The sequence below is a fragment of the Ovis canadensis genome, chromosome 4, assembly GCF_042477335.2.
Source record: "Ovis canadensis isolate MfBH-ARS-UI-01 breed Bighorn chromosome 4, ARS-UI_OviCan_v2, whole genome shotgun sequence".
NCBI classification, from domain to species: Eukaryota; Metazoa; Chordata; class Mammalia; order Artiodactyla; family Bovidae; genus Ovis; species Ovis canadensis.
The window spans coordinates 41,336,698-41,355,681 of record NC_091248.1 but is presented as its reverse complement, the minus strand read 5'-3'; the positions used below and the strand labels follow the sequence as shown (position 1 = coordinate 41,355,681).

General features: G+C 38.0%; 1 protein-coding gene and 1 non-coding gene across 3 annotated transcripts in view; one reads left to right on the top strand and one right to left on the bottom strand.

Moving 5' to 3' along the window:
* The window catches only part of HDAC9 (histone deacetylase 9), a 1,067,281-nt gene that overhangs the window by 934,125 nt on the left and 114,172 nt on the right, over window positions 1-18,984 (bottom strand). The gene's annotated exons all lie outside the window — the stretch shown is intronic.
* LOC138439901 (U6atac minor spliceosomal RNA) lies at window positions 10,809-10,929 on the top strand. Its single transcript, XR_011256844.1, has one exon. It is a non-coding gene; the product is annotated as a U6atac minor spliceosomal RNA (small nuclear RNA).

The window sequence follows — 18,984 nt, the reverse complement described above, 5'->3', positions numbered from 1 at the left end:
AATTTCCACCCAGGTATCTGGAGCCCACGGTCTCCACCGTACTCCACCACCCAGGCACCTTCTACTGGGTACTGTGCCTTTCCCTGTGCTGTCTCCTGTGTGTCATCTGCTAGTTTACACTGTAACAGACTTGACATGCCCCTTAAGCAAAAACAGCGTGATGATTCAAGAGACATCAGCTATACAATGTCTCCAGAAACAATTCATCTTAAAGATGATTTTGATTCCAAGAATGGTATTAGAACATCTGAAATTTTAATATGATAAAATGTGAAAACTTAGATTTACATTTCTGTAATTCAGTAATTTTTTCTCTAAATGGGCTTGAACCTACTCAATAGAAATAAATGACTAGTAAACATAACAGTTGGGGGAAAAGGCATGAGTACCAGAACATTCAGATTTTAAATTATATTTAATTTACCTCTGAATTAAGAACAAGTATCTGCACATTGGTGCCACATGCTTCAATAGGCAAGAAATCTTAAGAGGAAAAAAATATCCCCTTTAAGGAAGGAAACTATTACATGTTCTCTGGGTTGTCATAGGTTACTATCTTAAAGACCTAATGTAGAAGGTAAAGAAACAAGATACTCATTAAAACTATCTTGGGAAAAAAAAAAAAGTGAAACCTATCTACATAAAATTAAAAAATCAATTAAAAATTCCAAGAAAGTTCTATGACCTGAAATTTTACTTAATTCAGGCCCAGTTCAGTTCAGTTCAGTCGCTCAGTCATGTCCGAATATTTTCAACCCCATGAGCTGCAGCACACAAGGCCTCCTCATCTAATACCAACTCCCAGAGCCTACCCAAACTCATGTCCATTGAGTCGGTGATGCCATCCAACCATCTCATCCTCTGACATCCCCTTCTCCTCCTGCCCTCAATCTTTCTCAGCATCAGGGTCTTTTCAAATGAGTCAGCTCTTTGCATCAGGTGGCCCAAGTATTGGAATTTCAGCTTCAGCATTAGTCCTTCCAATGACTATTCCAGACTGATTTCCTTTAGAGAGGACTGCTTTGATCTCTTTGCAGTCCAAGGGACTCTCAAGAGTCTTCTCCAGCACCACAGTTCAAAAGCATCAATTCTTCAGTGATCAGCTTTCTTCACAGTCCAACTCTCACATCCATACATGACTACTGGAAAAACCATAGCCTTGACTAGACGGACCTTTGTTGGCAAAGTAATGTCTCTGCTTTTCAATATGCTGTCTAGGTTGGTCATAACTTTCCTTCCAAGGAGTAAGTGTCTTTTAATTTCATGGCTGCAATCATCATCTGCAGTGATTTTGGAGCCCCCCAAAATAAAGTCAGCCACTGTTTCAACTGGTTCCCCATCTATTTCCCATGAAGTGATGGGAACAGATGCCATGACCTTAGTTTTCTGAATGTTGAGCTTTAAGCCAACTTTTTCACTCTCCTCTTTCACTTTCATCAAGAGGCCCTTTAGTTCTTCACTTTATGCCATAAGGGTGGTGTCATCTGCATATCTGAGATTATTGCTGTTTCTCCCGGCAATCTTGAATTCAGCTTGTGTTTCATCCAGCACAGCGTTTCTCACGATGTACACTTCATATAAGTTAAATAAGCAGGATGACAATATACAGCCTTGATATACTCCTTTTTCTATTTGGAACCAGTCTGTTGTTCCGTGTTGCTAACAGTTCTAACTGCTGCCTCCTGACCTGCATACAGGTTTCTCAAGAGGCAGGTCAGGTGGTCTGGTATTCCCAACTCTCTCAGAATTTTCCACAGTTTATTGTGATCCACACAGTCAAAGGCTTTGGCATAGTCAATAAAGCAGAAATAGATGTTTTTCTGGAACTTTCTTGCTTTGCCCATGATCCAGCAGATGTTGGCAATTTGATCTCTGGTCCCTCTGCCTCTCCTAAAACCAGCTTGAACATCTGGAAGTTCATGGTTCACATATTGCTGAAGCCTCACTTGGAGAATTTTGAGCATTACTTTACTAGTGTGTGAGATGAGTGCAATTGTGCAGTAGTTTGAGCATTCTTTGGCATTGCCTTTCTTAGGACTGGAATGCAAACTGATCTTTTCCAGTCCTGTGGCCACTGCTGAGTTTTCCAAATTTGCTGGCATATTGAGTGCAGCACTTTCATAGCATTATCTTTCAGGATTTGAAATAGCTCAACTGGAATTCCATCACCTCCACTAGCTTTTTGTAGTGATGCTTCCTAAGGCCCACTTGACTTCACATTCCAGAATGTCTGGCTCTAGGTGAGTGATCATACCATCATAATTAATTGGGTCGTGAAGATCTTTTTTATACAGTTCTTCCGTGAATTCTTGCCACCTCTTCTTAATAGCTTCTGCTTCTTTCAGGTCCATACCAGTTCTGTCCTTTATTGAGCCCATCTTTGCATGAAATGTTCCCTTGGTATCTCTAATTTTCTTGAAGAGATCTCTAGTCTTTCCCATTCTATTGTTTTCCTCTATTTCCTCTAATTCAGGCCCAGAGGAACATAAAAACGAAACAAATAAAATCATTTGAATCTTCTTGAATATATATTTTAAAATATAATGGTGGGTGCTGGCCGGGGTCTAGAGTTTCAACAAAGATAGCAAATAGAAGAGATTCTTCTTCTTAAAAATGTCAGAAGAAGAGAAAGGGCCTGGTTATGAGATGATAGAGAAATTATTCATTTCCCATTATTGTGAAGTATTCTGAGTACATGGACAAGGTTCATTACCAGCTGCTTAATTCTCATTTTTTTCCTCAATTGTAAATAATCAGTTGCCTAGGATGACTTCACTACCCTGGCTTTCTCAACTCTATGCAGGAGAATAATGGGAAAATAACTCATCTTTCGGGGGCGGGGGGGGGGGGGGAATGTAAATGACACTGGTATCAGGACACTGGTGGTAAAACAAGAGGAAAAAAAAAAGACAAAGATACCAGAAAGCAAGCGACTTGACAGGAATTGCTTCTGATGGGTGGGGTGCTGCTGCTCTGATTGGCCACAGTCCTGGACAGGATCATGGCAGGAGTGTCCTGGCTCTTGGAGTCTCTCAGAGGCACTCCTCCCTGAGGGTGGTCATTCATGGGAGTTGGATGGGGACATGCAGTTTAGTTCTACTCTTTCCATCCATGACCCAGTGGCTTAGTTCAATAGCGGTTTGGGAGAGGCACAGGAAGCCAGGTTCAGACTTGGGTCTATGATACGTTCTAAAACCCAACATTGTTTGTAATTATTAGGCAGTTATTCTGAATCTGTCCTCTTTCCTATATTCGTTTATACTCTGGAATCCCAACCAAATACAAAACAAAAATTTTGGCTGGTTTTCCAAACTAATATGAAGCATGGCAAATTAAATTTATTTATTTATTTTTTTACTTTATTTTTCTTTTAATTTTTATTTTTACTTTACAATAGTGTATTGGTTTTGCCATACATTGACATGAGAAACTACCTAAAGATACAAAATCTGAGATAGGGAATGGGGACATATGTTTAAGCAATCCTGGGGCTTCAGTAGACTGGCTATGCTACAAGGGGGTCAGGAGTTACAGCCTAAAGTGCCATAGCTTCCTGTGACCAGGAACTGGGCATGGTCCCCTACGTTTAAAATGACAGGGCTGGACCAAACTATCTCTAGGGTATCTAAGGCACCAACATTATAAGATGTTGTAACTAAAATTAACTACCTTTGGCAGCACCTTTAAAGAAAAAAAAAATGAAAACCCATATCAGTCCCACATCACCAGACAAATCAGCCAAGAGCCAAAGCAATCCCTATTTAAGAAAGAAGAAAATGCTGCAGATCTGCAGTGGCTTTAGAAACTTCTAAGGAGGGAAAAAATTATAATAAGGAATTAAAATAGGACACTAACCTCTGAAAAGATCAGATACAAGAACAAGAAGCACTGAGCTAAAGGAAAAGTAGTCACTCTGTATTATTTTTAAAATAAATGTGTCCTCAGACATATTCTTAAAAATAGTGAATCTTTGACTGCCCAATGGTGTTGTCCATTACCAAAACTCAATAAAATCCCAAATTAGCTTGCAGATGAATTACAGCTTTTACAGTTTATACTGAATCCAGTGTGATCCTATAGACAAGATGGGCCAAACTCCTCAGAAAATGCCAAGAAACATTAGAGCCAGGCCAAAAAGTGCTAAAAAGTTCCACTGACATAGAACCAACATGAAGCTTTCACTGGAAGATACACCATTTGAAGTGAAGTTTTCCAGCGATCCAGCCAAAACTCAGAAATTATTGAAAAAAGCTTTCAAATCCAAAATGGTTCCAAGCAGAGGTGTCTATAAGAGAGAGATCCTGCATGAGAATTTATCATTTACAACCAATGGATTTAACTGGTGATCCCATTCTACCAGAGGGTTTTAATTCTTCCTGGAAATTCCTTACAAATTATAGGTAACCACAGTATGAGCAGAACTAGAACTTCTGTGTATTTTTAAACAAGTCAATTGCTTCAATGAGATAAGTACATTATTTCCACCAGACAGATAATTGTTTTCTTGTTCAATTGCATTACATGTGTGTATCCAGGTATAAAATGTTACAAGTGGAAAATTACTGAGAAGCAAAGTAGTCATTAGTGTGACTTATAAATGGAACAAAGATGTCACGAGTTTCACTAATGCTTTTTTATGTTACTGAATAAGTAGAGTTTATTTTTTAATCTCCTTTAAATCTGATTGCAAACAGTAAAAGTAGATCGTTGTGCCTGATACGCAATACAAACTGAACTAGGATGCTACTTGACCAACATGTACGACTCAATTTGGATACAGATGGACACAAAATGAAAATTAATTCAAGGATTAATTACTCACTTTCACAAGAAATCTAGAAAGTTGGGATCTGTGAGAAGTAAAATTAATTTTAAAGTATTATAATTGCAAATAAATAATATTTCTAGATTTTACTTTGTGAATAGAGGAACTGCATCTGAAAAGTACATATCAGACTGCTGTTATAACACTGTTTATTTTCTGAGAGAATTCTTAACTGTTCAGTTCAATTCAGTTCAGTTCAGTCGCTCAGTCATGTCCGACTCTTTGCGACCCCATGAATTGCAGCACGCCAGGCCTTCAGTCCATCACCAACTCCCAGAGTTCACTCAAAGTCACATCCACTGAGTCAGTGATGCCATCCAGCCATCTCATTCTCTGTCATCCCCTTCTCCTCCTGCCTCCAATCCCTCCCAGCATCAGAGTCTTTTGCAATGAGTCAACTCTTCGCATCAGGTGGCCAAAGTATTGGAGTTTCAGCTTTAGCATCAGTCCTTCCAAAGAAATCCCAGGGCTGATCTCCTTTAGAATGGACTGGTAGGATCTCCTTGCAGTCCAAGGGACTCTCAAGAGTCTTCTCCAACACCACAATTCAAAAGCACCGATTCTTTGGCGCTCAGCTTTCTTCACAGTCCAATGCTCACATCCATACATGACTACTGGAAAAACCGCAGCCTTGACTAGACGGACCTTTGTTGGCAAAGTAATGTCTCTGCCTTTCAATAAGCTATCTAGGTTGGTCATAACTTTCTGTCCAAGGAGTAAGCATCTTTTAATTTCATGGTTGCAATCACCATCTGCAGTGATTTTGGAGCCCCCAAAAATAAAAGTCTGACACTGTTTCCACTGTTTCCTCATCTATTTGCCAAGAAGTGATGGGAACAGATGCCATGACCTTAGTTTTCTGAATGTTGAGCTTTAAGCCAACTTGTCACTCTCCTCTTTCACTTTTATCAAGAGGCCCTTTAGTTCCTCTTCACTTTCTGCCATAAGGGTGGTGTCCTCTGCATATCTGAGGTTATTGATATTTCTCCCGGCAATCTTGAGTCCAGCTTGTGCTTCTTCCAGCCCAGTGTTTCTTATGTACTCTGCATATAAGTTAAATAAGCAGGGTGATAATATACAGCCTTGACCTACTCCTTTTCCTATTTGGAACCAGTCTGTTGTTCCATGTCCAATTCTAACTGTTGCTTCCTGACCTGCATACAGGTTTCTCAAGAGGCAGGTCAGGTGTTAATTGTCATTAATTAAGGAGCCTCAAAGCAAGTAACAGAGACATTAAATGACATAAAAAACAACATCAGTACTTTGTTAAAGACAGATTATTTCCAAATGGAAGTTGTATACTGTAGATGGTAACTGAGCAAGAATGACCACAGACAGTGTCTTTGTATAACACAATCAGAAGACAAAAAGAAGGCAGACAATTAGAATGATAAAACAATATCTAACACACAATAAACATTCTGGGGACTCAAGAAGTTCCATTTAATAAAGAAAATGTTGGTTTTTAATTAATTCAGATTAAAGTTTATGTCATTTATCCCCGAACTATTCAGTAGTTTTTGTGTCAAGTATATTAACATACACAATGTATATTTTTAAAATAGAGATGTCATATTATCTCTAAACTACTTTTACAAATTCACAATACTTCAAATTATACAGCCAGAAAAAACTGTTAAAGGGCCTGGACTACAATTTAACTATAACACATTGATCAAATACCCACACAACTGATATTGTATATACCTTATTGGAATATGCCATTCAGAACAGAAAGTATTCTTCCAAAGTAAAGTAAAAACAGGTATTGTGAGATTGTCTGATATTAATATAGATCAAGAAATATATGAGTAAGTGTGATATAACTGAATAAAATACAGTAAACACACAGAATCATTTTCACCAGTGATTCCTCTCTTTAACTTCATAAGCTGATTCTTTTTGAGAAAATATTAAGATTAAAAAGTCTTTGCAATAGGAATAAAAATTCCATGAAAACTAAAATTTCTTTACAGCTTTTGGAATTTAAGAAAAATGCTGCTTATATTTTTTTCTTGAGTTTTTGTTTAACAGCTTTATTCGTTTTGACCATATAGTTAGGCCTACTGTAAAAAAAAAATTTTAGAAACATCTTCAATATTTAGGAAGAAAATTTTTTGATCCAAAGCTACTTTTTAGACAACATTATATAAAAGCTTTGATTTATTTCATATATAGTACAATATTTTGACTCATACCAAATTAATAAAAACGTTAAAGAAAAGAGGTGATGAAGATTAACTATAAATTTTATTTTCTGAATTTACTCAATGCTACCTCTGCAGTTGAGAACTGCAAAGATATAGGTTATGTCTTTTTGACATATAGATATTTTCCCCAGTATTATTCATCTGTAAGGAATCTTGAAAATTCTTACGCCAATCTTTACATTTTTAGGAAAAGTAATTAAAGTTCCAGGAATTAAGAGGTGAAGCATGACTCTATACATCTGCTTGACTGCCAAGTCAAGACTAGGGCAAAGATTCTTAATTCCTGTTTCAGTCTTTTCAAAGCGAAAAAAAAAAAAAAAAGCAAAAGTGATGTCCAGAGATGCTGAGTATCTGAAAAACAACATTTAAAGCTGGGGAAATAGGAGAGGGTAAATAGCTGCCCTTGTGGGACTCTCATTCTAGTGTGTGAGACAGACAAACCAATGTCAAGAGTGAGAGCTCTGTCAGCAACTAGTTTTCTGTGCACTGACTCATCTTTCTCCTCCAGCCCCATAATTCCTTCCTGAACAGACTCAAATCCTTATCCTCTGCTCCTCTATCCCACTGCCCTGTGGACTCTGCTCTCTCAAGTGACTTCTGTTCTCCCACTTGCAGAAGATTCCAAGATGCCACACCCAGTCTAACCAACACAGCTGCCTACCTTATTGCAGCCACTCAAAATAACTTCACTTGAATCTCCAACTTCACTTCAGAGTCAACTAAACCAAAACGATACAAATTCTCCCTCAAAACTGACTTCCTATTTTCAATATCCCCATTTCTATTACTACAGTCATTATTCTCCACAATTCTTAGTCCCAAATTTTAAGTCATCTTTAACTCATCTGTGGCTCCTATATTTAGTCAGTCTTCATATCCTGTGTGTATTAGTCAGGGTTCTCCAGAAAAACAAAGATTTATTATTATAAGATATTGGTTCACATCATTTTGGGGCTAGCAAGTCCAAAATCTGCAGAGAGTTGACTGATGTACCAGTTTGTGTATCAAGGCTAGTTCAGTTCAGTCGCTCAGTCATGTCTGACTCTTTGAGACCCCATGAACTACAGCACGCCAGGCCTCCCTGTCTATCACCAACTCCCAGAGTTTACTCAAACTCATGTCCATTGAGTTGGTGATGCCATCCAACCATCTCATCCTCTGTTGTCCCCTTCTCCTCCTGCTTTCAATCTTTTCCAGCATCCTGATGGGTCTTTTCAAATGAGTCAGTTCTTCACATCAGGTGGCCAAAGTATTGGAGTTTCAGCTTCAGCATCAGTCCTTCCAATGAATATTCAGGACTGATCTCCTATAGGATGAACTGGTTGGATCTCCTTGCAGTCCAAGGGACTCTCAAGAGTCTTCTCCAACACCACAGTTCGAAGCATCAATTCTTAAGTGCTCAGCTTTCTTTACAGTCCAACTCTCACATCTATACATGACTACTTGAAAAACCATAGCTTTGACTAGATGGATCTTTGGATAGTAGGGTGATAAAAAAACAGGAAGAACCAAGGTGCCAGTGTAACAGCTATTAGGCAGAATGCACTCTCATTCTGGGAAGGTGAAACTTTTGTTCTACTTAGGCCTTAACAAGCTGGATTAGGCCCATTCACATTACAAAGGTTTAATCTGCTTTACTCAGTCTACAGATTCAAATTTTAACATTGTCCAAAAACACACTCAGAGAAACACCCAGAATAATGCTGAATCAAATATACTGGCACCCAGTGGCCCAGTCAAATTGATGCAAAAAATTAACCATCACACTATGATTTTACTGTTCAAAAGTTTCACGTTCTTTTCCCATCCTCATTCTCACTACCATTATCTCAGTTCAGGTCCTATGATCTCCTACTGGTTTCCAGCACAAGGATGTAAACCAGCTCCTCCCATCCTTTAGTTCAGAGAGCACCAGGTACACTGTGGATACAATTATTTTCAAAAAAGTTGTTTTCATCATATCATTATTATTCTATTCCTTAACTTACAATGGCACCTTATACCAAATATGTCCAATTCTTTTCCTTATAATATACTGTTCTATATAATACAGCCCTACCTGGCCTACTGACCTGTTTCTTCCATCATGCTCCTAAATCAGAACCTACATTATAAGTGGCCAACAGTTAAAATATGCTTTTCACTCATCAACACCCTTTCTCTATACAATATACTCTCTTTCTCTAGAAAGTACTGTGCACTCTACTTCATCTAAACCAATCCTATCTCTCTATTAAGATTTGTCTCCAGCTTCAACTCCTTTTTGAAGTTTTCCTAATTCTTGTTGCTGTTTAGCTGCTAAGTTGCATCCAACTCTTTGTGACCCCATGGACTGTAGCCCACCAGCTCCTCTGTCCATGGGATTTCCTAGGCAAGAGTACTGGAATGGATTGCCATTTCTTCCTCCAGGGATCTTCCTGATGCAGGGAACAAACACACATCACCTGCATTGGTGGGCAGATTCTTTACCACTGAGCCACCTGGGAAGTCCTATATATATGCACATACATACATACACGCATACATATATATATTATATTATATATATACAAAATGAAATATTACCAACATATATATATATAATGAGCAATTTACAAAAATGGCAAATATACTACTATAAAGAATCAGAACATAAGCAAAGTATGGCTGAAAAACAAGAGATTAATATCAGTAGAAGAATAACTGAATATAAGGTGGAGCCTCAGAAGCAAAAATGTCTATAACACTGAGAATGCTAAGCCCACAGCTTGAGTGGGGCCAAGGAAAACCAGGCACGGCTGAAGACGGAGCCAAGTCACTTCTAACCAAGGGAGCCGAAGCCCATAAAGTACAGGGGAGGTTCTGTTTTACTCCTTATCCATGATCCTAACAAACAAAGGTTTTCTGTAATTTACTTGGCAATAAATCTAAATGCATCTAGCAACAACAACTGGCCTAGAAAGACATACAGTTGTTTACTGTCTTTATCTCATTTAGCATTAATATCTATGAATTTCACTGCAGAAATATTGTTTTTATTATGGGGAAGTATCCCAGATCCCCTTGAAGGTGACATGACATGCAACACTGAATATATGCTCCATACTATACTATTTTTAAATCTTATAAATTCTCAGTTCCAAAATACACCTGGCCCCTACGATTTTAGATAAGATTCTATGGATCTTAGATTTTGAGATTCCACAGAAAGAACCAGTCAGATATACAAAAGGATCTCTCATCCAAAAAAAGGTTTCAGAGTGCATGGAAGATCCATTTAGAATAGTTTTCTTAAACAGAGGATATCTTTTCAGTGCCACACACATTCTATCATCGATCACTTTTGCAATCAGTGGCAAAGTTTCTTTTATTAAATAATATTAGTTAAAAGAAAAAAAAAATAACCTGCCAATCATGAACTTTTACCTTTTCCCTCCCCTTACAATGCCAAGAATACCAGAAAAAAAAAAAAAGTAGTAAAACAGCATTCTCTTTGCCTCCTATAACCTTAATAGATAGTTTCCTGGAATTGTCTATTCAAACAGAAAATTAATTTCCATGCACAGCTGGAAATACCACATTGGCAGGCAAGAAAAACATCAAACACCAGTAGATTAAATAGAAAGTGGAAGAACTAAAAGACAACAAAATAGAACTTACTCAGTAAGGTGGTCATATGAGAAAAGACTTCTGCCTGTTAATATAGGAATATACCTCTTAGGTGAAGTAGCAATAATCAAGGAAACTTTGGATCCAGAAAACAACTAGGTGATGATATCATTCAAGTTTTTCTAGTGTTGTATGAAAGAAGAAAAACTCAACAACTGTCTTGGGGATGAAAGGTCCTCAAACCTGCACAACACATACATGGTTAATTACAGCTACCCACTTCATGGCATATAACCATGGGTTTTTTCTTTTTACTTTAGGGTGAGGGAAAAGTTCTGAAGATGGATATTGGTGATAGCTGCTCTGTCTCTCACATTGGTAGAGGCTTTAAAGACTGAGAACTTGAAAAACAAAAGAAGTACTCTTCTCTTTCCAAAAGATCAGATCAGGCTCTGACAAGATCAGGCTCTGGTGATCCATCCATCTCTCTCCACTGCCCTGAACCTAATGGGTATCCCACTTTGTACTGACAACCGTCAAGGAAAAGCAGGCTCATGCTGCCATCTGGGCACTGCTCCCTGATGCATAACTGCCTCAGGAAATGACTTGTGTGGCCAATAATCAACTAATAACCAAACTAAACCAAGTAATTCACTTTGCACAACCATTTTAAAAACAAAAGAAGGAAAGACAGAAAACAGAACACTACCTTCAGGAACTGCCACACAGAAAGGCAAACAAAAAAACAGCAACAGCATGGGAAGGACAAAATTCCACATGGCATCCAGACAGGGGTCCCCCTTGGTTCTGCTTGCTGCCTTGATTGTCCGATTGTCAGAGAAAATTTTTTTAAAAACCTCCATCAGCTCTTAGTGTAGAACTGACACTTTGTAAATAGCAACAGGGAGAAAGTTCAATAAAAATCAATGTGTTATAAAAGTAAGATAGAAAAAAAAAATTCTACATGAACTTGATCACTGTATGACTTTCTAATGATTGAAAGGTTGAGTTCAAGATGCCAGAACACTTACAGATAAAGCATACCAGAGTTCCAAAGTGGCATATTGTGTTATAAAACATGGACCTATATCTCTATTATCTTTGGCAAACAATCTCAAAATATCTCATATTTGGTAAATTCAAAAGGATATCCCACAAACAAAGTGAGGGATCAATTTGTTTGAATATTTATTTTTCACAGAGGAGAAGGTAAGTGGCTGGCAAAATACCTGCCACAAAGCAAGAATTCAATATATATTTGTGGAACTGAACTGAAACAAGTGTTAGATTACCTGCATCTACTGATGAAATCTATCAGGTCATCATTCCAACTTTCCACCTGATTGAACCTATAAAAAATAACTGGCCTTATCAATGGAGAAAGGCTCTGTTTTTTTCCACTGGGTATCACAAGTACCAGCACCCCACAGCAAGCTGCTCAGAGACTCAGTGAAGACTCATCTCCCCAGAATCAGCATCTTCGACATAACTCCTTTAACAAAACCACAGAAATTTTCAATTATAAGGCAGGGAATGTAAAAGATGCATAGGTGATCAGAACAAATTCTAATAATGAGAGAGAGACCCATTGATAGATAAGCCACCTGAAGAAGACCCCCCTCAAAAAAACTGGGAGTCAGCTCTTTCAATTTCTTCATCTGAAAAATGGGAAGACTCAATCAGTTGCTTGCAAGCTTCTACAAGTGCTACTCATACTGAAAAAGACATTTCATATTAAATACAGTGTATTTATACATTTACAGAAATGTGCTTGTTTATACACATATAGAAATTAACCCTTATATCTTCCAATGTGGATGCACTCTGGTATGGTGTCGTGTGTTTTATTCTATTTAATTGTTTAACTGCAACCACTCAGTAGATCTCATGGCACACTAATAGTTCATGACATGCCATTTGTAAAACACTGGACTAGATGATTTCTTTCCAGCTCATTAAATTAAAACCAATGATTTTTACTTAGAAGCAATTAGAAAATATCTACCACTCCCAAATGCTAGTTCCTCAATGAACTTTCCAAAGCCAATTCCTGAGTGAAATGATATAATCCCTACAAATCTTTGCCTTCCCTTCTTCTTCACACTAAACACTCACGATCCTTTCCACTCAAAAAAGATTTAAAAGTGATTTTTTTCAGGGTGCATGAATATTACCAAGCCTAATAGCAGAAGCAAGCAACAGGGATTCTGCAATAAAAACTTAAACATCTACCCAAGGAATTCCCTTTTACTCATAAAGAAGTACATTTGAATCTTTGTAAGCCATCAGGCAACAACTAAAGCAGCCAAAAGCCAAAACAATACTTATGGAGTGGAAGCAAACCACATAGATTTTGATTTTAATTACATAAAATATATTTCAAAGTAGTTGCATTCTCCCTTCCAAATTATAGAGTTTGTTCCCTCAAATAAGAATATTTTGACTTTCTATAATAGCATCTATTGTCACTTTTGTAGATTTTCTTAAATGGTTGCCTTCTTCCACAGCACCCCCATCTCATCCCACCACCTCTCCACCATCTTTAGTAATGTCCCAAACTAGTGGGTGTGCAGGAATCTCTGGTGAAAAATGAGCTTGCTTTGAGTACAATAATCTTCTCAATCACAATTGGAGCCTTTTCAGTAGATAGCTGGGGAAAAGCCTTGTTTATATCTATCATCATAGCTTAAAATCCACCTAAAATATAATCTGATAATAAATTATAAAAATAAGATTTTAGTTTATATTATACATTTTTAGTTTATAAAATAAAAGGTAAAGGATCCAAGTCTTAAATTTAAAAAGCACTTCGATTGATAAATATCAGAGAAATACTAATGTCAAAAAATTAGGTCCATTATAATCCTATAATCAAAGCAATCTGTGTATTTTCCAAACTTGGCAAGACATATTTTTATTTTTAATTTTTGAACTACTAATCCTGGAGGGAAAACAACCACCATTAATTTCCTCTTCAGTCACTAGTTGTCTGTGCCATGTGTTTTTATCACTTCCTGCCACAAGGAAATACATTTGGAACAAAGAAAGATAGTCAAAAGAGAGTTCTTTAGGTTAGTCTAAAATCATTCTTTTAGGAATTGAGAGTGTAAACATATTTCAATAATAGCACTGGATGATAAAACTACTCAGAAAACCTTCACATTACTTTATTACATGACTTCATTTAATGCTCAAAAAGGTTTGTAAAGGTTATTTGGTAAATAAACTAAGCAGGTTAAATTAGGTAACACTTTTTCACCCACACAGCTAATAAAAACCAGAGGCGGAATTTAAATTCCTTCCATTTCATACCCAATCTCACAGTGGACACTATAACACAGTTTTTCTTATAAGCCTTTTGATCAAGTTGTAAGTTTTTACTTTACCCTATTTGTCCAAACCATCATGGTTTTTTGTGTATGTGTGGTGGGGAAAGTGATCAAAAGAGGTTGCAAATGATGATAAGAACATGAGGACTAATTTATCATTTTATAGCTAAGTTGTATTCAACAGTGATTTATTCAGTCCTATGTACCAAGTAGTACATTAAATATAGGGATCCTAAACAAAAATACAAATTATAGATCATAATCCTAGGAGTTAGTAAGAAATTTAGTAAAAACCTATCTTAGTCTGCTCAAGCTGCTGTACCAAAATACTACAGCCCACGTGTTTTAAAGCAACTGATAAAGGATTAATCTCCAAAATATACAAGCAGCTCAAATAGCTCAATATCAGAAAAACAAAACTCAATCAAAAAGTGTGTGGAAGACCTAAACAAACATTTCTCCAGAGAAGACATATAGATAGCCAATAAACATATGAAAAAATGCTCAACATCGCTCATTACTAGAGAAATGCAAATCAAAAATACAATGAGGTATCATCTCACATCACTCAGAATGGCCATCATGAAAAACATCTACAGACAATAAATGCTGGAGAGGATGTGGAGAAAAGAGAAAACCCTCCTGCACTGTTTGTGGGAATGTAAATTGATACAGCCACTATGGAGAACAATATGGAGATGTCTTAAAAACTAGGAATAAAACTACCATATGACCCAGTACACCCACTACTTGGCATATACCCTGAGAAAACTACAATTCGAAAAGACACATGCATCCCAATATTCACTGCAGCACTACTGACAATAGCAAGGACATGAAAGCAACCTAAACGCCCAACAACAGATGAATGGATAAAGAAGATGTGATACAGACATACAATGGAATATTACTCAGCCATAATGGGAATGAATTTCAGTCTGCTACAGTGAGGCAAATGAACCTAGAGCCTGTTACACAGAGTGAAGTAAGTCAGAAAGATAAATATATATATATACATATTGTATATTAACATACATATTAGGAATCCAGAAAAAATATTACAGATGAACCTATTTATAGGGAAGAATTGGAGGCACAGGCGTAGAGAATGGACTTGTGGAAACAGCAGGGGAAGGAGAGAGTAAGATGAATTGAGAAACTCCCACTGACATATATACACTATCATGTGTGAAATAGGTAACTAGTGGGAAGCTGCTGTTTAAAAAGGGTGCCCAGCCTGGTCCTCAGCGACAACTTAGACAGATGGGATGAGAGGAGAGTGGGAGGATCAAGAGGGAGGGGATATATATATATATATATATATATATATATATATATATATATATAATGAAAGATTGGTCTTGTTGTACAGTAAAAACCAATACAGCATTGGAAAGCAGTTCAGTTCAGTTCAATCATTCAGTTAAGTCTGACTCTTTGAGACCCCCATGAACCACAGCACGCCAGGCCTCCCTGTCCATCACCAACTCCAAGTTTACCCAAACTCATGTTCACTGAGTCATTGATGCCATCCAACCATCTCATCCTCTGTTGTCCCCTTCTCCTCTTGCCGCCAATCTTTCCCAGCATCAGGGTCTTTTCAAATGAGTCAGCTCTTCACATCAGGTGGCCAAAGTTTTGGAGTTTCAGCTTCAACATCAGTCCTTCCAATGAACACCCAGGACTGATCTCCTTTAGGATGGACTGGTTGGATCTCCTTGCAGTCCAAGGGACTCTCAAGAGTCTTCTCCAACACCACAGTTCTAACATGTCAATTCTTTGGCGCTCAGCTTTCTTCACAGTCCAACTCTCACATCCATACATGACCACAGGAAAAACCATAGCCTTGACTAGATGGAACTTTGTTGGCAAAGTAATGTCTCTGCTTTTTAATATGCTGTCTAGGTTGGTCATAACTTTCCTTCCAAGGAGTAAGTGACTTTTAATTTCATGGCTGCAATCACCATCTGCAATGATTTTTGGAGCCCCAAAAAATAAAGTCAGCCACTATTTCAACTGTTTCCCCATCTATCTGTCATGAAGTGATGGGACCAGATGTCATGATCTTAGTTTTCTGAATGTTGAGCTTTAAGCCAACTTTTTCACTCTCCTCTCTCACTTTCATCAAGAGGCTTTTTAGTTCTTCTTCACTTTATGCCATAAGGGTGGTGTCATCTGCATATCTGAGGTTATTGATGTTTCTCCCAGCAATCTTGATTCCAGCTTGTGTTTCTTCCAGTCCAGCGTTTCTCATGATGTACTCTGCATATAAGTTAAATAAGCAGAGTGACAATATACAGCCTCGATATACTCCTTTTCCTATTTGGAACCAGTCTGTTGTTCCATTTCCAGTTCTAGCTGCTGCTTCCTGACCTGCATACAGGTTTCTCAAGAGGCAGGTCAGGTGGTCTGGTATTCCCATCTCTTTCAGAATTTTCCACACTTTGTTGTGATTGACATAGTCAAAGGCTTTGGCATAGTCCATAAAGGAGAAATAGATGTTTTCTGGAACTCTCTTGCTTTTTCTGTGGTCCAGAGGATGTTGGCAATTTGATCTCTGGTTCCTCTGCCTTTCCTAAAACCAGCTTCAACATCTGGAAGTTCACGGTTCATGTATTGCTGAAGCCTGGCTTGGAGAATTTTGAGCATTACCTTACTAGCATGTGAGATGAGTGTAAATGTGCAGTAGTTTGAGCATTCTTGGCATTGCCTTTCTTTGGGATTGGAATGAAAACTGACCTTTTCCAGTCCTGTGGCCACTGCTGAGTTTTCCAAATTTGCTGACATATTGAGTGCAGCACTTTCACAGCATCATCTTTCAGGATTTGAAATAGCTCAACTGGAATTCCATCACCTCCACTAGCTTTGTTTGTAGTGATGCTTCCTAAGGCCCCCTTGACTTCACATTCCAGGATGTCTGGCTCTAGGTGAGTGATCACACCATTGTGATTATCTGGGTCATGAAGATACTTTTTGTATAGTTCTTCTGTATATTATCGCCATCTCTTATTAATATCATCTGCTTCCATTAGGTCCATACCATTTCTGTCCTTTATTGAGCCCATCTTTGCATGAAATGTTCCCTCGGTATCTTTAGTTTTCTTGAAGAGATCTCGAGTCTTTCCCATTCTACTGTTTTCGTCTATTTCTTTGCATTGATCACTGAGGAAGGCTTTCTTATTTCTCCTTGCTATTCTTTGGAACTCTGCATTCAAATGGGTATATCTTTCCTTTTCTCCTCTGCTTTTCTCTTCTCTTCTTTGCACAGCTCTTTGTAAGGCCTCCTCAGACAGCCATTTTGCTTTTTTGCATTTCTTTTTCTTGTGGATGGTCTTGATCCCTGTCTCCTGTACACTGTCATGAACCTCTGTCCATACTTCATCAGGCACTCTGTCTATCAGATCTAGTCCCTTAAATCTATTTCTCACTTCCACTGTATAATCATAAGGGATTTGATTTATGTCATACCTGAATGGTCCTGTGTTTTCCCTACTTTCTTCAATTTAAGTCTGAATTTGGTAATAAGGAGTTAATGATCTGAGCCACAGTCAGCTCCTGGTCTTGTTTTTGCTGATATTATAGAGCTCCTCCATCTTTGGCTTCACAGAATGTAATCAATCTGATTTTTCAGTGTTGACCATCTGGTGATGTCCATGTGTAGTCTTCTCTTGTATTGTTGCAAGAGGGTGTTTGCTATGACCAGTGTGTTCTCTTGGCAGAACTCTATTAGCCTTTGCCCTGCTTCATTCTGTACTCCAAGACCAAATTTGCTGTTACTCCAGGTGTTTCTTGACTTCCTACTTTTGCATTCCAGTCCCCTATGATGAAAAGGACATCTTTTTTGGGTGTTAGTTCTAAAGTCTTGTAGGTCTTCATAGAACCGTTCGGCTTCTTCAGCGTTATGGTTGGGGCATAGACTTGGATTACCGTCATACTGAATGGTTTGCCTTGGAAAGCAATTATCCTCCAATTTAAAAAAAATACAAATTCATTTTTCACAATCCAAGATCAAGCTGCTGGCAGATTCGGTGTTCTGGGTGGGGGGCTCTCTTCCTGGTTTGCAGATATGCCTTCTGGCTGTGTGTTCACATAGGCCTTTCTTGGGTACATGTTCATGGAGAGAGAAATCCTTCTCTTCTTTCTCTTCTTATAAGGGACTAATCTCATTACGAGGCTCTATCTTTATGACCTAATCTAAACCTAACTGTCTCCAAATTGAAGTGAAAATGTTAGCCACTCAGTCATATCTGACTGTAGCCCACCAGGTTCCTCTGTCCATGGGATTTCCCAGGCAAGAATACTGAAGTGGGTTGCCATTTCCTTCTCCAGGGGATCTTTCCAACCCAGAGATCGAACCCTGGTGTCCCACATTGCAGGCAGACTCTTTACCATCTGAGATACCAGGGAAGGACCCCTCAAACAGCATCACACTGGGGGCCAAGGCTTCATATATTAATTTTTAGTATATGAACTTCAACATATGAATAAGTTTCAACATATGAATTTTAGCCCATAACAGGAACCCAACAGGTAAACAAATAATTATAATTAGTTTAATACAAACTAATTTAATTCCAAAAATAACACTTGTGTTCAACAAATATTTATTAATAGACAGTGAAAGGAAAGTAAATTTTTGACAGTGGGCAAATATCGAACAGATAGAGAATATTCTCCATGTTATACAAAATGAGCAAACATGCTCTGAGAAGATAATTTGTCTAAGACCAAAAAGTGAGGGAGACTGGATTTACATATGAATCCACCTAACTTCAGGGCTTCCCAGGTGGTGCTAGCGGTAAAGAACTCGCCTGCCAATGAAGAAGACTTAAAAGATGACAGTTTGATCTCTGAGTCGGGAAGATCCGCTGGAGAAGGGCACGGCAACCCACTCCAGTATTCTTGCCTGGAGGATCCCATGGACAGAGGAGCCTGGCAAGCTACAGTCCATTGGGTCACAAAGAGTTGGACACAAATGAAGTGACTTAACACACACATACTACCTAACTTCAAAATCCAGCCATCTTCCATT